At 33.7% G+C, this 25400-nt stretch overlaps 2 protein-coding genes across 6 annotated transcripts in view; one reads left to right on the forward strand and one right to left on the reverse strand.

Moving 5' to 3' along the window:
* Positions 1–25400, forward strand: part of LOC133847017 (uncharacterized) — a 321107-nt gene that overhangs the window by 96338 nt on the left and 199369 nt on the right. The window lies entirely within an intron of this gene.
* LOC133847930 (AF4/FMR2 family member lilli) overlaps positions 1–25400 on the reverse strand; it is a 54799-nt gene that overhangs the window by 11278 nt on the left and 18121 nt on the right. The window contains 1 exon segment of the mRNA XM_062283231.1: positions 3860–3886. The gene's annotated coding sequence lies outside the window, so the exon portion shown is untranslated.

Raw genomic sequence — 25400 nt, forward strand, 5'->3', positions numbered from 1 at the left:
ACTTTGAAAATTCGCTTTATCAATCATATCTGTATTGACTTATATGTAGAATCCATTAAGTAAGAAACCGAACGCTTTGTGATTTTGTGTTTTTTTGGGTTAATAAGCAATTTCCTTGTCATTTTTTGTTCGGACTTCCTACCGACATGTCAAAGCGAATCTTTTTTGGCTTATTTTGTTTCCCATGCTAAATCGGTTGATAGCCTAATTCCGCAATTAATTATTAATTTGATTTCGACAAGTTTTTTGTGTTTTTTTTGTTTGGTGTTTTATTGGAATTCGAAATGGGAAGATGACATATGTTAATGAATTTGGTTCATTCTAATGAAAGTGGTCTCTGTTCGTTCTACCTCTCACTTTCCATGGAAATTCATTAAAATTTCATAATTTTGTGTGTGACCACAAAAACGCAAAGAAAGACAGAAAGAACGACGGGCAAAGCAAACGAAACGAAATGAAACGAAAACCCCCCGGCGAAAAGGCAACAAAAATAATCGTGAGAGGATGAACCAAGACGAAGAAGAAGCTGAAGAAGCGGCGTTACCATGGCCCAGACACCAATCATCTTTATTGGGCTTTGGAACATATATTTTGTTTTTGTTTTTAACGCATTCCGAAAGCCATAAAGCAGCAGAAGCCATAAATGCGTGTTAAAGTCGGCCAACAAACAACAGAGATGAAAAAAAAAAATAATAATATAATTTCGTTGTCGTCTCGCTGGACCGAAATGTCAACCATTAAACGAACCGAAATGTGCCAAAGATCCCACAAAAAAAAAAAAAAAAAGAACAGAAAATATATAACCGATCCCAGAAGCGACAGCGTGTCCAATTCTTGAGCTCTCCAGCTCTTTTTTTTTGTTGGTCTCTTCTTCTGCTCGTCTGTCTATTTTGTAAAACTTAATTTATTAAACACATAAAAAGTGTCAACACGGTTTGCTGCATATAAAATATGTTGGTCAACGTTTAAGCCAAGAGCCAAGTTGCAAAGGGATCGCATCGGATCGCATCGCATCACTTCAGTTTTGATTATGAACGCCTCCGATTGCCGCCGAACACAAAGCTTAACAAAGTGATTTCAACAGCAACAACAACAACCACATTTTATTTTTGTCGATTTCGGTTTTTTTTTTGTATTTTAAATATGCAAATCGCTTTAGGATCGTTGCGAGTGAATGTGAATGCTCAATGGCAAAGGACACGAACATTGGGAATGGACGAAGACTTTGGACATGGAATTATTGCCACGGCGACAAAATACAGATTCATATTTAGTCTGCCTTGTTGTTGTTGTTTTTGTGGCGCTACTCTCAAGACCCAATGTCTGGCCGCATCAGTTGTGATCTTCATGAACACCAACAACAACAACAACGATCGCAACCTTAATCGTATGAAGAAGAGGAAGAAGAACACAGCAGCAACAGCAGCGATCACAGCAGGAGTTGAAACATTCTACGCATTGTTCACAGCTTTGTCCAAGCGAAAGAGAGAGAGTCAACTAACTCCTTGGATCACTGATCGCAATTTGGACCTAAAGCTTGTGTAATTGAATCAACTCAAGGCTCAACAGATCGTCGAGTCGAGTGTCGAAATCAAAAAAGCGGAAGAAGGCACGAGACAACCGACAAACCAAAAAAAAAAAAAAAAAACGCAAGAGATCTGTTTTGGGTGAGAAAAGGAGATGGATCAAAGGGGAATAGAATGTGAGAGTGTGACTTTGGCACTATGCTGATTGACAGCAGAGCAGCTCAGTTAGTGCAAAGATAAATGTATTTGATATCATCATAAACTGCACTTCAAAATTATGGTTTTCTCAATCATCATAGACTGCACTTAAAAATCATTTAATACCCAAAATTATTTGCTACGTACAATCAATAACTATAGTATTTTTTTTTATTCCTGGAAACTTGGTTGCAATTGGATATAAATTGTAGAAGTTAACATACAATTTATGAGGTACTTTTTTATGGCAAATAACGTCTACTGATTTTGCTGCTTTGACTGAACTCTATGGTATAATATATTTCGAATATAGTAATCATCGACATACCAAATATGGCTTTTGGCATTTTGTAGTATTTTTATGGTATATTATTCTGTATATTTTTAAAATAATATGTCGAGTACCGCCTAATGCAATCGGATCTTAGCTGCTTTGGCTGACAATCTAGTATATCTTGGCATCTATGGTATATTTCTAATGTATTACTTAATCAAATATGGCTTGCGGTAATTTTTGGGTATATTATTTGGTATATTTTTAAACTAATATAGCAAATAACGCCTTTGGCTGACAATATAGTATATTTGTACCTCTATGGTATATTTCGAATGTATTACTTAATCAAGTATGGCTTGCGGTATTTTTTGGGTATAATATTTGGTATATTTTTAGAATAATATGGCAAATAACTCCTACTGCAATCGGATCTTAGCTGCTTTGGCCGATAATCTAGTATAATTTGACCTCTATGGTATGCATCGATGTACCAAATGTACCCTTATGTACAATTTTAGTATTTTTAGTATATTAATTAAGTATATTTTTAAATGTTTGTTGTTTTTATTTCATTCAAAATGTGTAGCGAGTATCTTTGCAAGTTCCTTTACGAATTCAGAATATTTTGGGCTGAATTTGCATGTTGTTTAAGAAATTTTTCAGAACTATTTTCTGTTACAACTAAAGTTTCGCGTTAAATTGTTGCCAGCTAAACAAAAACGTTGTAAGTGTGCACATATTATATTTATATATCATAATTAGCCTAACAAACGTGACCGTAATAAGTTTTAAATATCCTTCACATTGTTGTATGGTCACACTTGATCTTAACTGTCTTTATGTCCGTACATTCGGTGTGGTTAGAAAATATAGAAGTTCATTAATGTACTTAAAACGAAATTGAAGTTGTACATTTTATTTGGAAACGAATATTGGCAATCGAATACAAAAAATGTATAAAATATAAAGACAACTTTCGAGTGAATATTCGTGCTCATTGAATATTTTTTGTAGTTCGCTTTGCAATTAACTTTTCCATCGCGAAATGTGTCTCAGACAAGGCGCGAGAGAGAGAGAGAGAGAGAGAAAGAGAGGAGTCAGAGTAAGAAGGGAAGAGTAAGATTAAGTTAAAGCCGCAAGCTAAACCTGCTACACATTGTGCACGCCCCTTTTTGTGCTTGTGGCATCAACAAGTTGACGACAAATTTATGAGTTATGATACGTTCACTCGCTGTTGTCCAGCGACTGAGAGACGAACAACTCGTAAATACTTACGAAGAGCTATACTATAAAAAAAAAAATCATTTGTGTTGAAGGAAGAGTTCAGCAAAGCGAATGAAACAACAAAAAATAAACGAAAGACGTCGCAACGTCTCGAAACGAAACGAAACTTAACCTAACTGAACTAAAACCGAACCGAACTGAACTGAACTGAACAGAAGAGCCATTCTTATTTCATATTTTCGTTTTTTTTTTCTTATATCTTGAATCTTCAATCTTATGTCTTATATCTTATATTGTAGCCGGGAGCGAAACAAACGATTGATTGAAGGCAAAAAAGGCGGCGGCGGCTTTGTTCATGTGCTACAACCATCGCATTTAATGAGATTTATATCAGTTTTTAATAGCTTTGTGACTCTATTGTGTTTGCATTCCCCCATCCTTCCATCTCCCCTTCCCCTTCTGTTCAAGCTGAAGCGAATCTCTCTCTCTCTTGACTTGTAATAAAAAATCATAAAAATTAGTCTGTAACATTGTCAAAAAAAAAGAAGAAAAACAGAAATAAAACTTGTGACTGGCCATTGCCATAAAATGTTGATCTTTAAATGATAAGCAAAACAATCGATGTAATACTTACATATAGAGTAAACTGCATTCAAAACATCTGCAAAAGACAAAAAAAACAATAGAAATTTTTGCGATTAGTTACAATGTCGTAATACTTTTTAAGCACTCTGAAGTACTTGGTTCACTTATATAACTATCAAAGTTGATGACGATGACGATGACGATGATGATGATGATGACAATGATAATGATGATCTATTGTTAGCCACTCAATGACAATCGAATGCCTCGAGAGTTGGTGTTAATTTAAATCAAATGACAAAATATAATAAACGACCATAAAATTTAATCCGAGTGTTCTCTAAAACGATACGCAAAATGTGCTAAATGCCATGACAAACAGCCACAATACGACACGACATCGAACTTTTCGAGAGGGGGAGGGAGGAGGTGACCGGTGATGTGTGCTCAAATCATACCCTTTAACTAATCGGAAAATATTTACTATACTAAGCAAATAGTTCTTACAGAACAACATTTCATTGTTGCGATTGACTGGATTAAAAAAAATGAATAAATAAATCATATTTAATAAAAATTAAAAGAATTTAACTAATAATTCATATTTTTAGTTCATTCCGTATATGAAGAATATTTTGTAGAAATTAAAGAATAGCTTTCAAAATCATTTACAAATGTAATTTATCAAAATTTACAAAAATTTGATAATTAAACATTTTTAGTTGATTCAGAATTCTGAAGAATATTTTAAAGAAATAAAAGATTTATTTTCAAAATCATTTCCAAATGTAAAAAAAAATAAAATGATTGCAATTGATTGAAATAAAAAAATGCAAGAAAAAGACTTTGTAAAAATTTATTTCTTTTCAATTTATGATTTAATATATATTCTGATCGATTGCTTTTAAAGAATTTAGCAACAAATAATTCATATTTTTAACTCATTCCGATTTGAAGAATATTTTATGCTTCGTTTTTTTTTTTAATATTATAGAATATTTCATATAATTTATAATTTAATTTTATTTTAATAAATTCTAACATTTGCCATTTCATTTTGGATGTTAAAAATTTACATTTAAGTCAAATATAATTTTTACTTTGATTTTGGTTTGATAAACTTGGAAAAAATTATAAAATTTCGAGTAATTTATAATATTAAACTAGTTTTATTTTGTTTTAATACATTTTGTCATATAATATTTTTTATTTTTCGCATTCACTTCAAAAAAAAATCAAATGTTCTTTTTGTACTTTTCGTTGACACAAATTTGAAAATAAAAGATCGATCGATAAAAGATTACTTCACATGTGCATATACCCGTTAAACGAATTTACAAAAGACGCTGCCAAGTTGACAGCGTTTGACACAAAGTAGAAAATGAAAACCAATTAAACTAGCTAATCAAATATTATTGTCATTAGCACCAACAAAAAAAAGATTTAAACGGCTTATTAGCAGTACCATTTAGGTGTTTTTCTCAGTTTATTTATTTTTTTTGTTGTTGTGTAAACGCACTTGAACGTGCTTTGGATCGACTCTCTAAATGCCCAGCAAGAAGAAAGTCTACACGATTCTTTGAAACACAAAAATAAAATTGTTTATTTTATTATCATAGTATATTAATTTCATGAAGTGTCTTTATTTAAAATCTACTTCGTTATTTAAAAAAAAACTTCGTGTTCTTTACTTTTGCAGTGATCTATCTTTTAATAAAGTTTTTCATAATTTTAGTTAGCATAAAATGGAAAAATACTTCTATTGCATTACAGACACTAACATTATTATTCTATACTTTACATTTTAAACTTAAAGATAGTATTTTTGAAATTATGAAATAATTTTGGACGCAACAAAGAGCATTGCATCGACCCTATTTTGGAGTATGTAGAGTATTTAGTAGTCGTGCGTATCGCATTTGATTTTCGTTGTGTTGAGCTTCGAAAACAGCAACAACAACAACAACAATGAAAATAAAGCTTGGACAGTTAGCAGCTTAAATTCGTTTTTAACTATGCAAATGTTGTGTCAATCAATTAGCAATATTATCAGATGTGTATTATATTTTGTCTAAAAAGGCACATGTCAACTCGATGGAGTATCAAACATGCATATAGCGACTGCTCCTCTCCTAACGGATTCCACACTGAGTCTCTCTCTCTCTTTTACACACACAGATGCTGCCAATTGCTGCCCACGACTTTTCGCTTCGACGAGGTGTGCTCAAAGAATTGATAACGAAGTTTTTTTTATAAATTTTTTAAGGGATTGTTATTGATGAGCAACTAAGCCTCATATATGAATAAATACAGAAATTAGTCTGCCAAATACTAGTATATAATTTATGAATTCTTTCAATTGAAATATATAACATATTTAAATTATTTGATTTTGAAATATTTATGATTTTACTGCAACTAAGCATCAATACAAAATGAGTACAAAAGTTAGTCTGTCTTAAATAAATACTAGTAGATAATTTATGAATTATTGCAATTTAATTCATCATATAGGCAAGCCCTTAATTATAAATATTTAAATCTTTCTAATTAACAAAATGTGCAATATTTATGATTCGTATGAAAAAGTGGATCTCAGAGACTATTAGAGAAAGAGAGGAAGTATCATATCTCTATACTTCCTACCCCAAAAAATCGACAAATATCGAAAAACAAGAATAATTTTGATATAATAATAATACTTCTTAAAGATTTGGTTACGATCATATGAAAATTGTAGAAGATATTTAAGACATACTTTTGAATGGGAAAAAACTGCTACTACAATGGGGTTTTACTTGCTTTGGCAGGTGGTATATTTTGAATATATATAAATATACCAAATACAACATTTAGTATATTTTCAGTATTTTTAGGTATGTTAATTAGGTATATTTTAAATATATTATCACACTATTTTGCTTTTATTCAAAATCCACATTTGAGCATACTCGAAATACAATCCAGAAAGCTGCAGTCAAGTGAACTCGACTGAGATATACCCGGTACCCGATTTAATAACAGCAAAAGTATTATTCTTTAAAAAATACCAAATACCACAATAAATACCAAATACTAAAATATACCGTAGGTCAGCGCAACTTATTCATACTGTATTATAAGTTTTATACATAATTGTTTTGTAAAATATAATATATGTGAAATTTTAGACTTCTAAAGTGAACTTTGTCGACAATCGCTTATAGATTGTATTATTCAAATAAAATATATTTGCTCAAAAGCCAAAGGCCTTTGCAGAAATACATTAGTGTTAATTTTAATGAAATCCAACCTCTTAAAATAAATTAAATATTTGTTTAATTATTGAATTCTTCAACTCTGAATTATGCTAATAGAAATTCTTCTTAATTGGTTAATTTGATTGTTTTCGCTTTTGAAACCTGCTCGAACTTCAGCAATACATAAAATAAATGTTGCATTGGCAAAGAGCAGCGGACTTGTCAATGACTGATAAGTTAATGGCAATGTGATTGCTTGACAAAAACAAAAAAAAGAAAAAAGAACAAAAAAAGGAATGTCCTAGCGACTGCGAGTCTCGAGTGCTTTGCCATTGACGTTGTAATTGAATCAATAATAAAATCAAAAGGTGCCATGCAACCCTCTCTATCTCTGTCTCACTCTGTTGCCAACCGTGACGATGGTGTCGGAGTCGATGTCCGTGTCCGTTGTCATCGTTCACCCTTCGGAATTGGGGAGGTGGCAAACGTTTCGTTTTTTTGTCCTGTTGTGTTTGGGGGTCTCTTTGAATTGCTCCAACAATGACTTCGATGCTTGACTGACTGACTGACTGAGTGAATGAGTGAGTGAGTGAGTGAGTGACTGAGTGAAGGACAGGACGGATTGAGTGTGTCTCTTTTGCGTTTTGGAATCCATGTCTCGCCCTGTGTGTGTGAGTGTGAGTGTGTGTATATATTTCATTTTTGAACTGTCTCCCTGACAGCCTACGAACATTTTGAGTGACGTACAAAATGATGTCGTGTTGTCGTTGTCGTTGTCGTTGCTGTGTCGTGCCACGGCAACAGCAACAACAGCAACAGCAACAACAACAACAACAACAACTGCGACAGCGACAGCAACGTCCACATCCACCAAAGTCAGCAACCAACCAGGTTGACTTTTTACAGTCGTACCGCCGGCATTCGTGAACGTCGTCGTCGCCGTCGTCGTCGCATGAGACGACGAGGGCCCCGTCAGTTTTGGGTCCGACATGGCAGTAGTGACTTTCGACTTGAATGTGCGCGATTTTTCGAGTGCGCCACGTCAAATCAACTAAACTTCTTTCGCCTCCCTTCCCCTCTTTCCACTCTTTCCACTCTTCCCTCTCTCTCTCTCTTCCTCTCTCTCTGATGATATTATGGAAAAAGAAACGTATAAGTCGCTGCTTTTTTCTTTGCTGTGACGAGCTTAACCCTTGTGTGTCGCTGCTGCGACAATTTCATGGCAATCATACGCACTGTGGGACAAACTCAGTATTTTGTGGGAAGAAATTTGCTAAATGAATAAATCTTGATTTCAACATTAGCGAACTAAATAAATTCAACTATAAGATATATATTTCTTGATTAGAAACTTATGCTCTAGATCGTAGGACTCTGTTTGCAATCAGTATTATTCTTAAAATTCACCAAAATAATATACAGAAGACTATATTTGGTTTACTGATGTAATACTACATTCAAAATATACCATATAGAATTAAAATGTTCCAAATAGTCAGCCAAATATGTGCGGTATTATTCTTAATATACACCAAAATAATATAGCATATAAATCTTGAAATATACCGAAGGCTACATTTGGTATATTGATATACTAATACATTTAAAACATATCATAGAGTACTAAAATATACCAAATAGTCAGTACAAGCTGTGTGAAATATATATTGTTTTGGTATATTTTAAGAATAATATCACGAATAATACCGCCCAACTGTGGCTGCTACTGCACATATCCTAAAATATACCGAAGGCTACATTTGGTATAATGATATAGTACTACATTGAAAGTATACCATAGAGTACTGAAATATACCAGATTGTCAGTCAAAGCTATGCTGTTTTAATATTAAAATATACCAAAATAATATACTGCAAATATCTTAAATTACATCGAAGGCTTTATTGATATAATATATCTAAAATATATACCAAAACAAATTTTCATTTGGAGTAAAGATAAATTATTATAGATCTTGTTTTGGGATTTATTTTTATGTTTTAAGATAATTGCAAAAATTAACGAATTCGTATGCATACCAAAAAATGAAATAAATATAAATATAAAATAAAAAATCGATATAAATTAATTTAGATATATGCTAGAATATTTGATCCTTTGTATTGTATATTAAAATAAGCACATATTGATTTGAAAATACTTTTGTCAGTATAAATGCAATAAATGTAGCAATAAAATGCAATGTTAATACATAGAAATTTACAAATTTTATTTATAATTTCTATAAATATGGAAACTTAAAATAAGTGAATTATATTTACCTATTTCTCTGAACCGAAATTCAATTTACATACACTTTACTAGTAATGATCTATTTTGTATGCAATGAAATTGATTTTGAGTTGACTTAGAATTGCAGAATATCCACTGTGCACAGTGGTGCACTGATCAAACACACAAACACACACATACGAAGTAAAGGGTTAACAAGCATGCTCCTCAAGTTTGTTTGGGGGCATTATAATCTTTGCTTTTCGCGCTCACAAAATGCGGCTGACACTGCAACTGAGAACCGCGAATCGCGAACCGCGAGAATTGAGCACTAAGCGACGAGGTGGGGTGTGGAAAAGGTGGGTGCCCAAGGGAAAGGGGAAAAGCAGCAGGCAGGCAGGCAGGCAGGGCTTTTGAGAGGACTGTTTGTGGATTGGCATTCGCCGGGTTTCTCGTTCGCGTTCGCATTCGCGATTGCGTTTGCGTTTTCTTTGAAAGGCACACGTCATGGCTGTGTCAGTGTTTATGCCGGCCGAGCGTCCGACCATGCATTATATACGCAGACAGGCGCTCAGAGTCAGTCAGAGTCACAGTCAGAGTCAGAGTCAGAGTCACAGTCAGAGTCACCCAGGCAGTCATTCATTCATTTAGTCAGTCAATCAGTCAGTCAGTCAGTCATTCAGTCATTCATTCAGTCCGACAGTCAGACAGTCAGTCACAAAAGGAAGCACTTGAAAAAGTGAGCACGTTAACGGGGCAAAAATAGTTCGTCGCCTCCTCTAAAATGCCATTCTCTCGACCAAGTCAAGTCAAGCCAACCAAGCCAACCAAACAGACTGACAGACTTGCGACTTGCGACCGTGCCTCGGGGCATGCAACACGAGCGCAAGAAGGTGCATTGTGTCGCCCCAAAACACTTGCGAAAGGCTCTCGAGTCTGTCAATCCAAAATACAGAAATACAAAAATTAAAAAAAACTTAACTCAACTCAACTGCACTGAACTGAACTCAACGACAAGACACGAGAGCAAAAAAGCAAACGACACCAAAATAAATAAATAAATGTTAAAGAAAAGAAGTGAAAAAAGAGAAGAACAAGAACAAGAACTAACAAATAGTGTAAACAAATGGGTGGCGAAGCGGCGCAATAAAGTCAAAATCGATGGATATGCTGCCGCAGTTGTCCTCATATATGGTTCTCTCCCTCACTCTCTCAGTATCTCTCCTTCTCTTTCTGTCTCACACGACTTTGCATTACACATACATATGTATATGATATAAGAGGCATACGTTATGTTGTGAGGTAACAAGGGTATTTATTTAATCCTAAAATTACATATAGAACTCACATATTCATAATTTTTGCCGTTGTAATTCTTTGACTAGATATTGAAATATGTGTGGTATTAATTTATTTTGTTTTTTCATTATAAGCTGATGATACGAAATTTTACAGTTTTCATATATTTGTATACATTTAGTATTAAATAAATATACCATATAAAGCCTTCGGTTTTTTTTGCGGTATATTAATCTTATATGTTTTAAATTGACAGTAGATTTCTTACTTGGTTACGATTCAATTTTTCGGTAAAATTTGGTATATTTCAAGAAAAATATCAGATTACAATCTGGTATATTTTAGTACTCTATGATATATTTTGAATGTGGTACTATGGCATAATATTAAATAAGGCCTTCAACATTTATAATATTTTTTGCGGTATATTAATTTGGTATATTTTATAATAATACCACAATATTTTATTTTTATTCAAAATGGATATTAGATAGCACACTCGACTGTAGCTTTCTTACTTGTTTAAATGTAGTACGATGTCAATATACCATTTATAGGTCTTGGTATATTTTATTATGTTAATTTGACATATTTTCCTATGGTATATTTTAAGTGCGGTATAGCAAAATATCAACTAAAAGGCCTTCAACATTTTTAGTATTTTTTGCGGTATATTAATTTAGTATATTTTATAATAATATCAATTACTTTTAGTCAAAATGGATGTCGGATACCACACTCAACTGTAGTTTTCTTACTTGTTTAATGTAGTACGATGTCAATATACCATATATAGTTCTTGGTATATTTTAGTATGTTAATTTGGTATATTTCACGAATAATACTACACAGAGTTAGCGGACAATCTGCTATATTTTAGCTGTCTATGGTATATTTTAAATTTAAAACTCTATTAATATACCAAATATAGCTTTCGGTATATTTATATTTTTACGGTAGCTTTCTTACTTGTTGAAATGATGTCATACGATGTCAGTAAACCTTTATATATTTTAGTATTCTTGCGGTATATTAATTTAGTATATTTTATGAATAATACTGCATTGCTTTGCTCTTATTCAAAATATATAGAGTTTATCTCACAGTCGATCACACTCTACTTTAGCTTTCTTACTTGTATTTTTTTTGTGTACAAATTTATTAACATATATTATTATATTATTTTATTCAAGTGGCTTCATTGCTTTATTGTGTAAGCAAGCTATGTATTTCTATAAAATATTCATATATGTTTATTTAATGATCAAGTGATCAAGTGATTAAGTCCTCTATTCATTTTAAATACTTAACTCTATTAATCGATGTTCCTTTAGTGAAAAAATTGATAAACCAACAGCTGAAATGGATGAACGCAACTCGATCACAACTCTTTGATCGCAGTTCGTGAGTTGAATGAACTTAATGAGTATTCACACTCAGCGATCGTCGCAGTTGCATTCGCATTCGCATTCGCACTCACCACTGGCATGTGTATCAATATATATATATATTGACCTAAAGCATTTCGATGAGTGATTGGTTATTGCAGCAGCAATCCATTCAAAGATGAATGGATTCAGCGCACTGCAGTCGCCGTGTGTGTGTGTGTGTGTGTGAATACTTTATGAATACACTCACACACACACTCATGCGTTTTTATTGAAGTTTTATCGGTGTTGGCGATCATGGCGGGGCGGCAATATCAAAACAAAGAGTCCTGCCGTGCCGTCGATAGGATGAGAAAATAAGATACCAACAAATTGCCATTGGATGTGGGGATATGGGTTATGCTGGCTGACTGGCTTACTATACGAGTATATATTGTGTATGGGTGTCTGTGTAATCGCCAGATTGGGTAACATTTGGCTCGTAAAAGTATCACCGCAGCATCTCATGGGAATGTGTGATCTGAGTTGGCCAACAACAACAACAACAACGATCGAGTCTGGCCTATTTCGATTTGGCGCAAATCGAAAAGAAGTGAGAGAGAGAGAGAGAACTCGACTCTGGCATCGATTTTGTTACCCTGAAGCTGGGGCAGCCAAGAACGCAGCATGGTCAAGCGACCACGACCACATACGGTGACGATCAGGCGGCCCACCTGCCCGCCAACAGCAACAGAGCAACAACAACAACAGCAACAGAGCAACAACAATCACAACATCTCTCTTCCTCACCCTCACTTTGCGGCATCAAAAAACACTTCTGCGCTCTCGGCTCGACTCAACTCGACTCGACTCGACTTGATCAACTTTGTCTGCTTTAGTTACGGCCTAAATGTCCCAAGCCATCGACACTCAAACCGCCATCGCCACCGCCACCGCCACCGCTTCAACATCAAACACCGCAGCAGCATCAATGATTGCAGCCTGAAGATGCAACCAACCAACATGTGTGGACTTTAAATATTCCTCTTGCTTAGCGACATTTGTCTCTCTAACTCTCTTGTTTCTCTACTTTAACTTTAAATTTAACCCTAAACTTTATCTTTAAGTATTAACAACTTTTAACATTACCTTAAATTTTAAATTTAAACCCAGCTCGAACTCTATCATTGACTTCAAATGTGGCCTAATCTTTATCTATGACTTCAACTTTAATGTAAACTTTATATTTAAATCTAATGCTAACTATGACATAAACTTTAACTCTAACTTTTTAGCATTTTTTTCTTATTTTTGCCTTTGTAAAACTCTCCCTAAGTCGAACTTTATATATCGCTTTTGCTTTAGCGTTGCTTTGGCCTTTACTTTAACTATGTATAAAACACAAATGTAAACTTTATATTTAAATCTAATGCTAACTATGACATGAACTTTGAGTTTAAATTTAACCCTAATTTAAACTCTAATTCTAGTTCGCATTTCTAAAACTCTCATTGTTTCTCTCACTTCAACTATGTATAACATGCATTTTAAAATTTAACTCAAACTTTAAGGATTCCATTGCTTACCCACACTTTCCCATAGCTGAAACTCTTCTTCTCTGACTTTGACTTTGAATTTTACCCCAATTGAAATTCGAATTCTAATTAAATTTGACTTTAAATATTAATCGTAAATCTATATTAACTCCAACATTAACCCAAACTTCAATTTTAACTCAAACTGACTTTAAGTTTACCTTTGATTTTAAAGTTGACATTATAACTTTCAAATTATATTTAAACATAATTTTTGCATTAACTTAAAACTAAATTGTTGGAATATCCCTACTTAAATAAGCAAAAATATCATTTCATATATCGATAATTTGAATATAAGTCTATACAAATGAGCTGGTCACATTTTCTTTTCTGATCTTGATTTGAATGTGAATATGGTGCAGAAAAGAATATGAAATTCCACATAAACCTAAACCTTACTCTAACTTTATCTTTCAAAATATTCTTCCACTTTAATTCTAACTTTAACTTCAACTTTAAATTTAACACTCTTTTTTCTTGAGATGTTAACTTTAACCACAGACATCGAATTTAAGTTCATTCAACTTAAACATTCAATTTATAAAATTAAACATTATTTTTGCCTTAACTTTAAATTAAACCTTACTCTTACTCTAATTTAAACTTTATTTTTAAATTTACCAACACTTTTATTCTAACTAACTTTAAATTTTTTCTAACCCTGTTCACTTTGACTTTCCTCATCTGATAATGTATTGTCTACTTGCATTCAAATCATAATCGTCAAGTAATTAAAATGTCGCTCATCTGTTTTACCACCAGAAACTGTTACAAATTCCGAAGACACATATTGCATTCAATATAAATAACACTCTCGTTAAGCAGCAAGTTAAATATTGATACTTGAAGCGCGCACAAAACGAGCAAAAAATGCGAAAAACCGATCAAATAATATGCGAAATTTACGGCAAACCAAAAACAAGAAGAGAAGCAAAGCAAAGCTAAGAAGAAGAAGAAAAACAAGAGAGAGAAAAAGGTGTAAACATAAGTTATAGGCAAGTAAAGCTCATTGTTTAGCCTGATCTATTAGTGGGTTTCTTTTCTTAGCCGCCAAGATTCTCACGGCCGAAAGGACGATGCGAGGAGTCATCAATCAGTCAATCTAAGCTGACTGAGTGAGAGCGAGAAAGAGAACGAGAAAGATAGAGACTGAGAGAGAGAGAGAGAGCTCAGCATGTGCCTTCAATATGATTTGAAGTTTTTTCGGTGTCGGAAAGGTTTTTATTTATTTATTTTTATGCGGCATTACATTTATTTTGCTTTTTATTCTCCTCGCCTTGAGAGATGATGTTCGAGTTAAGTTGAGTTTGAGTTGAGTTGAGTTGCAAACACCTTCCCAACGAGATAAGTGGCTTTTTTTCTCTTTCTTTTCTTTTTCGCTTGATCTACGACACTCTGAAAGAACGCACAAATGCGAATGGAGAGGAGGGGAACTGAGGGAGAATTGAAGAATTGGCAAATGGCAAATGGCAAATGGCGGTATATTCACTCGTTCGCACATTTTATGATGGCTGAGATTGCCATACTTTTGAAGAAGAAGTGAAGTTCGCTTCGCGTCTTCCTTTTGCTTGTTGAGTGATTGGATTGGCTTAACTTGGAGGAGAATTGGAATTGCGATTGCGATTGCGATTGGAATTGGAATTGAAGTGAGTTTTTGATTTTGTTTTGGTTTTTGTTGGGCAGGTGTCTGTCTCTCTTGCCTAACTGTTTTGCTGCTCTTCTTCGTTTCGTTCGTTCAATTTGGTTGCCATTGTTTCACTGCACGTTCATAAGGCAACAACAACAATCAGAACAACAACAACAACTGCGACAACAACACCAACAACAACAACATTATCATCATCATCACCCAACATCAGCGTCGTCGTCGTCGTCGTCGTCGTCGTCCATTGTGTGACGGCAACGGCAACTGGTTTTGCTGGACATTCATCGTCTTGGTTGTGTTTCCCCTTCTCCCTTCCCCTCTCCTCACTCGCCACCTTCTCTCTCCCCCGCCTCCCGCACATTGGCTGCGTTTTGTCTTTTAGCCAGAATTGCCAATCATTCGCAGCCGCAATAAAATTACATGAGTAAAATGTGTCCGCGAGCATTCGTGGTACTTGATCGTTTTCAAGAGTGCGGTAATCGGTTTCAATTTCATCTTTATAGTGTTATGAACTTAGGGGTCCAGCAAAAACGAACCAACAACAACAACAACGACAAAATACGAAGAGCTTTCGGCTTCTCTCTGCACACACCAACGACAACAACAGCAACAACAACAATGATAACGAAGACGACAGCGACGACGACGACGACGAAGACGAAGACGTAAACGAAGACAACAACAACGAAGCCGACGCCGACGCCTCCAACACAAGACAGAGACAGCAATAGAAACAACGACAGCTATTCCGTCTGCGAAGAAGGAGGCGAAACGAGATGAAAGATGGCAATGGAGACCGCGGGATGCAGATGGATGGCAAGACACACATATTCAGTGCAGTGCAGAGCAGTGCAGTAAACTGCATTTCAACAGGAGCGTCGCTCAATGGGGATTTCATTCCCTATCTAAAGAATTCTATTACTTTCGTTTAACTAAAACTTATTATAGAGAGGAGCAGGTAGTGAATGAGAAATGTGTTTACTTTTTGATTCGTTGTCCAGAAGAAAGCACATTTAATTTTATTATAAGTAATTTGCATAACGATAAATTACTAAAGTTAACATATATTATAAAAAGGTTCAAAATTACCTAAATATTATATTCCTGGAAGGAAAGCAAATTCAATTTTATAATAAAAAAGGAAAATATACCACTGCAGGAATATAAACTATATCAGGAAAATATACTATTTCAGTTATTTATACTATTTTAAATAGTTTCACAAAATAAAGTTTATAGAAAGGTTGCATAAATGGGGAAATAAATAAGTTAATTTAATTCAAATTAAATTTTTCTAAACGATTAAAATATATTTGTATTTTACGTATGTTTATCTTGATTCTGTTTACAATTGAATTTATTAAAGAAAACGAAAACAAAAGTAAGTCTATATTGAACAGGAGCAAGTAAACGCTTATTATTAAGTACACATCTTTACAATAAAATACTACTGACAAATTTTACTTTATAAGTAGTATTATTATTATATTCTTTTGTTGTTTTTTTGCTTGTTAATCTCGAATACCTAATAGTTTATGTTTCAAGCTTTTAATTTTTATGTTTGTTGCTGGACGTGATTTACTATCGTCTATCGATAATGTAATTGATTGTTATTTCAGTCTACTTTTTTTGTCTATAGATAAATATGCTTATTATTAAAAGACATTCTAAATTGTAAGTTCTCTAAGATAAGCGTGATTTACTACTACTACTATCGCAAAATATCTATGATCGGTAGTGTCATCGATAGTGTAATCGATAGTCGTTTATCAGTTATCGATGATGTAATCGCTAGTTATTTTGTGCCTATAAATAAATGTGTTTATTAAGTTTGGTGAGTTCCTTAAGACAAGCGTGATTTGATAGCGTAATGATTAAAAGCAATTCACTAATGTAAGTTTTTTAAGATCAGCGGAATTTACTATCGCTAACTGTATGCTATGGATTGTGTTATCGATATTGTAATCGATAATCATGCAGTCTACTGTTTTGGGGTTCAACATTAAATGGTTTCATTAAGGTTCTCTAAGATAAACGTGATTTACTATCGCTAACTGTCTGTTATCGTCAGTGTCATCGATAGTCGTTTAGTCCACTGTTTTTTTTTTTTTGGCATCAGTTACGAGTCTCTTCCTCGCTCTTCTCCCTCCCCCCACACACATACACACAATTGCTGTGGGTATTTATGCATATTGAAGCGTGTCTAATGCTCCATAACTGACCTCACCCGGAGGAGTTGCAAGTCGAGTCTTGAATGCGAATTGCCGCCGCCACTGGATTGATCCAGGTGTGTAGCAGCTGCCGCTCTAGCTTATCGTTCAGCAGCAGCAGTAGTTGTTGTAGTTGTAGTTGTTGTTGTTGTTGTTGTTGTTGCTGTGTTGTCGTTGTCGACGCTCTCACACCCAAAACGCTTACATCGACATCCGCCTGGAATGAAGTTGGACATGCCGCCAGCCGCTGCTGCATTTGCTCCTGCTCCTGCTTCATCTTTAGCTTCAGCTGCTGTTGCTGCCATTTATTGTCGATTCTAGCGCGTCTCTAGAGAAGTTGCCCAGTCTAGTCTCGCAGTCTCTGCAGTCTTTTAGCCATTGCCATTCTCATTCTCATGCCCATTGCCATTACTCGGGCTGCTGCTTCCACTGCGGCTGCGGATGCGGCTTCAGCTTTAGCTGCCTGTAGAAAGCAATTCACTGTAATTGCTTTGTGACTTATGGCCCGGCCCAACTTGTGCGCGCTCGCTCGCCCAACAACAACGATCGTCAGTCCCCACAGAGCTGGCTGGCAAGCTCATCCTCCTCTCCTCTCCGCGTGGTCAGCCAGGTAGCAAAGTCCTCCGCTTTGGAGTTGGAGTTGGAGTTGCAGTTTGGTGGTAGTGGCGTCTTGACCTTGTCATGCCATTAAATAAATTCAAACAGAAACTAAACTCGGCCGCTGAGTGCACAGTGCAGAGTGGTTGCATATGTGTGTATGTGTAGGTGTGTCTGTGTGTGTGTGTGTGATGTGTAGTGCATGTGTACTGCATTGTAGTTTTTTTGTATACCCGCTACTACGCAAAGGGTAAAAGGGTATCATCACTTTTTGCCTCTATGAAATGTATGTAACAGGCAGAAGAAGGAGTTATCTCCGAACCCATAAAGCATATATATTCTCAATCAGCCGAGATTATATAGCCATGTCCATCTGTCCGTCTGTCTGTCTGTCCGTTCATATCAACACCTAGATCTCAGACACTATAAGAGATAGAGCTATAATTTTTGTCGACAGCACTTGTTATGTTTGCACACTGATTAACTTTGCTTCAAATTTTTTGTCGTCTTTGCAAATCGAAAAAGCAAGCGTCATTTTAAAGCCAAAGTTGCGGTATATACAATTCAGTGATTATGATTTACTAACAGTTACAAATTGTAAAAGTTATTAAGGTAATCGATAATCGATATACCAAGTCTTACCTTCGGTATATTTCGTAGTATATTTTTGATATTCAAGAAATACTTTTATGGGTACAATATAAATTTATCAAATATGGCCTTTGGTACATTTACCGTGTATTTTTGGTATTCAAGAAAATGCTTTTGTATGTACAATATTGATATACCAAATATTGCCATCGGTATATTTTTGTATTTTTGGGGCATATTTTTAGTTTTTAAGAAATTCTTTTATGTACAATATCGATATATCAAATAATGTCTTTCGTATATTTTAGTATTTCTGTAGAATATTTTCGGTATTAAAAAAAAATACTTTTGTATGCACAGTATCGTCATATCAAATACTATCTTCGCTATATTTTAGTGTAGTTGTAGAATATTTTCGGAATTTATGAAATACCTTTTGTATGTACAATATAGATTACCAAATATTGTCTTTGGTATATTTTTTTAATTTTTGCGGTATATTTTCGGTATGTAAGAAATACTTTTGCATGTACAATAGCGATATACCAAATATAGATTTCAGTATATTTTTGTATTTTTGTGGTATATTTTGGGTATTTAAGAAATACTTTTGTATGTGCAAAATTTGTGTACCTTCGGTATATTTTAGTATTTTTGTCGGTATTTTTATATGTGTAATATCAATATACCAAATATTGCTTTCGGTATATTTTAGTATTAATGTAGTATATTTTTGGTATTTAAGAAATACTTTTGTTGGTATATACCGAATACCAATATACCAAATACTACCTTCGATATATTTTGGTATTTTTGCAGGCTATTTTCGATATAATTTTTTAATACTGTTTCATTGAAATATATAGCAGGTATCTTTCAGTCGAGCACACCCAACTGTAACTTTCTTACTTGATTTTGTTTTGTATTTTGTGTGCCCACAACGCTGTCGATGCGCTCTCAGCTCGCTAGTCGTGCGACATGACAAGTGTCCGCCTTGGCTGTCTTGCCTCCTGCTCCTCCTCCACCTCCTCCACCAGCTTCTTTTCCTCTTCATGCTTACCAACTTGACCAACTAGCGACTAAAGCAAGCTTAAGCTTTAACTGCACGAAGACCGCGACCATGTCCAAGGCCCCACCCCCTTTGCGTGCCACATCACGAGGCAGCTAGCAGCTAGAAGCAGACAGCAGCGCGGCATCAATGAGCTGCCGTTTGCAACAATCGTGATCCACACTGGCCACAGCTGCTGCAGCACCACCTTCACCTCTACCCCTCTCCTCCCCTCTCTTTGCGCCCACCTTCTTGGCATTAGCCATATAACGAGTTGCCATATTTTGATGGATTCGTCTCTGGAAGGTGTAAATATTAACCAAAGGGCAGTGCGAAAACGTGCACAACAACAACACGCTGCTGCTGCTCTCTCTCTTTCTCTCCCTCCCTCTCTCTCTCTCTCCCTCTCTCTCGCTTTTTCTCCTTTCATTCCCATTCTCATAGCGCTTGCCAATTGCTGTGCGTGTCTCATATTATTGTTGTTGTTGTTGTTGTTGTAATTGCTTATTGCTGCTTCTATGCTTTGACCTCCCTCCTTCGGCCACGCCCTCGTTCGCGTGTAGCTTTGTCTAGGAGGCGAGCAGACAATAGTGGAGCAAATTAAGCAGCCATTGTTGGCGTATGTGGCGTATACTTAATGTGCACTTTGACTTCATTTCGCTGAAGGTGAAATACAAAAATATACCAAAGGCAATATTTGGTATATCGAAATATATCTAGAAATGTATATTGATTGCTCGATTTAACATAAATAATTTGTAGATAATTCAATATCACACTAAAAAATATAACTTCTTTTAAATACATTACACAATTAATACAGTTTTAAGTATCGCTCTTTCAATATACTTAATTTGCGCTTTGACTTTATTTCCCCCATTTGATCAAAGCAAATGAAAGCTACAGTTGAGTGTGCTCGACTTAAAGATTAAGAGCGAAACAGTGCGGTATTATTCTGAAAATATAAAAAACTCATATACTGCACAAAAATATTACAAGTATATACAAAAGGATGTATTTGGTCTATTGAAACTGATTGATTGATATTGATTGTCAGCCAAAGCAGCTTATATTCTCTTGCTATATGGCGTTTTTTTCCATACAAATGTATTTCTAGTATTTCTTCTACAATTATTTACTTGATGGCAAGAAAACAGGATTCATATATTGTAGTTATTATCGTTATAAGAAAACTTATCGAAATCATAAATAATAATTTCTGTTGAATCTCCCAAAGCAAAATTTAAACTTTCAACAAGTTATATTTAAAAATAAAGTCAAAATCAATGGATTTTTCTTCAAGCAAAGCAAATTTTTTCATACATTCACCCATTTTGTAGTTGTAATCTATATGACTAAATCGCAAAACTTACAAATATAGCTTTCTATATAATCTAATATTGCAAAAGTCATCGTATCTTTTATTTCAAAAATTGTTAATGATCGTATCATAAAACAAGTTAATAAAAATAACAATTTCTGGTAAAGTGTTGTGATTTTCTTATATTCTGCTTCTCTGATAATAATAATAATAAAATACAATATTGTAAGTTTTTATTGTTGTTCTCTTTGAATACAACTCACAACAAATTAAGCTGATCGATTACAAAAAAGTTGCATGTATTGACTTCAAGTTTTTTCCTATCACAACAATTCGAAATACTTTTAAACTAGTTTTCTAATTGTATTGACTGAAACGCATTTCCATTAACTCTGCACAGTGATCGATATCTATATCGGTCTATCGATAACACGTAGAGGACTAACTAGCGCTATCTTCTATCGCAACACGATCTTCTCAGCTAGATTAGATGGGCCGCAACTGATGCTTTAATAAGCATAATAAGTGCCGATAATGAAGCACCTCATTAAATTGCTGTCCTCCCTCCTCAAAACGGGGCGTGGCCTCAAACGATGCTTGTTAAGTAGATGAAGCTAGATGGCAGCAGCGAGAGATCGATTAGAGTGCGAATCATTAACATAAACATATTTCGATATTTCGATTGCAATGCCAAAGAAATGAAGAATGCAAAAAACAAAAAACAAAAAAAAAAGAAAAGAAAACGAAGCTCAGCAATAATAATGATCGAATGCCAAAAAGAGAAAGGAAGAGTGAGGAGAGGGGAGAGGGGGGGAGCTGTGTCTGCATTTTCATCCCGTTGTTAATGTTGTCTTCGGCTCTGACGGTGCACAGCGCCAACCTGCGTTTGCCCAGTTATGACGAGTTGCCCCCCCACACCGAAGAGGCAACAACCAAGCGAGGCAAGAACATTGACTAATCAACATATCAGCACGCTGTGGCAACGAATGCGATGATGAGAGAGAGAGAGGGTAAGAGGGGGGAAGAGAGGGAAGTTTTAAGCTACAGGATTGCGTGTTTGCGACCAACCCATGCGGCGTGGCAATTGCAGCAGATAATGGTGCAAAGTGCCGGCCAAGTTGGGGCACATCGCAACGAATCGAATCGATGCAACGCGACAACGCCGCTGCAGATGCACTCAGCGAAAAACAATGCAACTTTGAGTGATGAAACATTTACAAAATAAAATAAATCAAACATACTTTAAGCAATGAAACACCTTTGTAGCTTTTGTATAAAAAAAAATAAGAAAAATAAAATAAAATGTTAAATAAAAGCATCTTTAAGCAATGAAACACTTTTGTAGCATAGTTTTTGTTAAAAAAAAAAGAAAAATTACAAAAATTAAATTTAAACAAATATTTAAAAACGAAGTAATGAATCACAGAAACTTTGAGTTATAAAAAAACACTTTTGTACTCGTAGTGTAGCATTGTTTTCCAAATTAAAAATGTATTAAATAAACCGAAATTTTCGAAGAATCACTTAAGAGCGAAATGGTAAATCAAACATACTGTAAGTCATGAAACACTATTGTAATTTTTGTTAAAAAATAAAGAATAATATAATAAAAATGAAATTGAAAAACAATCGCTTAAAAACGAAATGAACAACCAAACATCATTAAATTTTGAGACACCTATGTATGTAGTATAGTTTTTGTTTTCAAAATAAAATTAGATAAAATAAAAATGAAATATAAGATTAAAAACTTATTTAATACAAATACATTTTCAGAATACTTTTTCTAGCAAATATTATTGTAACATGATATGTAACACATCATTTTATACCCCATTTAAACTATTCGCATCTGATCCAATGATGCGATTCTATGATGCAAGTGTTTACACCGAACAGCTATTTAGGGATGAAAAAGGGAACAAACTTAGGCAGGAAGAAGAAGATTAACAAAGGCAATAGAAGCAAATCAACCGAAAATCAGAAATTTCATAAGAGAAGTATAAAGTTTATATAAATTTAATGTTTTATTCAATGACATCACTTATTTCCGTTTTAACTTTCATTTCAACGATCATATTTCTATACAAAATAAGTTTACATTGTGGAAGTTTATCAGCTGATTAGATAGTTTCAGATATTTGCCAATTTTCAAACTCCCAAACAAAAAAGAATATATGACTTTTAGCTATACATATTATAATTAATCTAATCATAATTAATATCTATTTTTACAAATGCAACAGATAATATATATTCTTCAATATAATACAAAAATGATTATCGAATTTTATTGCAATCGGATCAGGAATTGTAGAAGTTATTGAAGAAATTATTTAAGTTATTTAATAAATTAATTATTTGGTATATTTGTAGAATAATACCGCACATATTTCTTATATTAAAAACACTTACAAAAATTATTTATATTATTTGATTATTTGTCAAATTTTTCGAAATTCGTATTTCTTTTTGAAGCATTTAAATCTGGAGATTTCTTCTATTTAAATATCTCAGCTGAAGCACTTTTTTTGTAGCACATTTTTCTCACAGTGTATGTTGGTCAGTTGAGGGGGGGAACTCTGCTCAGCTGATGATGCGTGCTTGGACTGGGGCTTGTCATTAGCTCACAGCTGCCAGCGTGAGCTCAATTACAGGCGCGCTGCTGCCCCAAACTTGCAACGTGCAACTTGCAACTTGCAACGTGCAACGTGCACAGTTTGCAGCAGAGATGGACAGGAAATCGCATGTTATTACAAAATGTCCCACATCATCAATAAATACTTGGCTTTAATTGTGTGACACTGAATGTCAACCAAACCAAACCCGAGGCAGCCACAAACTTGTCTCGACTCTTCTTTTTTTTTGTTAATGGTGTTTCTTTTATGGTTCCCCGAGGACACGACCTTGAACGTTGCCACCTCCAAAAAAAACCAAAAACACAAAAAAAAAATTGAAAAAGCAAAAGAAAAAAGGGAGAAAAAGATTGACGGGCAGCAGCTTTACTTTTCCGCCAGCTAATTGCAGGCTGGGGAAACAAAAAAAAAATACAGAAATACAAAATAAAGCGAAACCAATCGCTGCAAATCTTCGGGGCTAGTTAGCAATTGAATAACCGCAGCAAAAAGCCATTTTAGCCGAGAGCGAATTTATGCAACTCCAGTCAAAGAGTATTTTGAAGTATGTGTTGAACTCAATTCTTGAAAATTACTCTTTAATATATTTTAAAGTTAAATCAGAAGACATGATTATAAGAAATATCGTGGAATAAAGTTAATATTTTTGTATTTTTATTATTTTCTGTATTATAGTTAATACTATTTATAGAATTTTAATTTTATTATTTATAGTATCTAAAGTAATTATAGTATATTTATTAGAATTTATAGTATTTGTAGTATTTAAAGCCTTAATATCATTTATAGTATTTATTTCCGTATGGTATATTTTATATTTATTGTATATATGTATATATAGTATACTATATATTCGTTGATTATTAAGTTTCAAAGAAGTTTGTATTTTTATGATTTTCTATATGGTATATTTTAAATGTATAGTGTTTTTTAGCATTTATAGTATTCTTAAGTAATTATTAGTATTTATTTTATTTATAGTATTTATCCAATTTATAGTATACCTAGTATTTATTGTATTTATGAGTATTTATAGTATATTTCGTTGATTATTAAGTTCCAAAGAAGTTTGTATTTTTTGATTTTCTATATGGTATATTTTCTATTTGTAGTATATTTTAATATTTTTTGTATTTATAGTAATTTCGGTTGATCATAAAGTTTCGAAAAAGTTCGTGTTCTTTGTATTTTGATAACTTTCTGGATAGTATATTTTGTATTAATAATGTTTTTTTTTTCATATTTAGTACTCTAAAGTAACTATTAGTATTTATTTTATTTATAGTATTTATCCAATTTATAGTATACCTAGTATATCATCACTATAAGTGATATTATAGTATTTAAAAGTATTTATAGTATATTTCGTTGATTATTAAGTTTCAATCAAGTTTTTATTACATTTTTTTTGTAATTTGCATTTATTTGCAACTCTGAATTTTATATTATTTTTTAACTCCTTTAGCAATTCTTCTAAGGGAATAGCTATTCAATTAATTTAATGTTAATTGTATTCATCTTTATTTAAAATATTTAGTATTTAATTTAACGATCATTATTTCAATTACATTCAAAATAATTTTGTAAATTTGATTTTAAAACATTTTCCGATAATATTTCAACTATTTCACAATTGAATTTTAGTTTCAATTATCTTCAACTGAGTGAAATTTGTTGCCATTGCAATGAAAATGTTTCAAAATGTTTGAAAGCTTTTTCTGCTCTTTTAGGGTATCTCAGGTCGAGCAGACTCACTCATTTAGAGCCGTCAGCAGCCGCTGGCAATCATCAACACAGCTCGTTAAG

Source organism: Drosophila sulfurigaster, chromosome X (genome assembly GCF_023558435.1).
Source record: "Drosophila sulfurigaster albostrigata strain 15112-1811.04 chromosome X, ASM2355843v2, whole genome shotgun sequence".
Lineage (NCBI taxonomy): Eukaryota > Metazoa > Arthropoda > Insecta > Diptera > Drosophilidae > Drosophila > Drosophila sulfurigaster.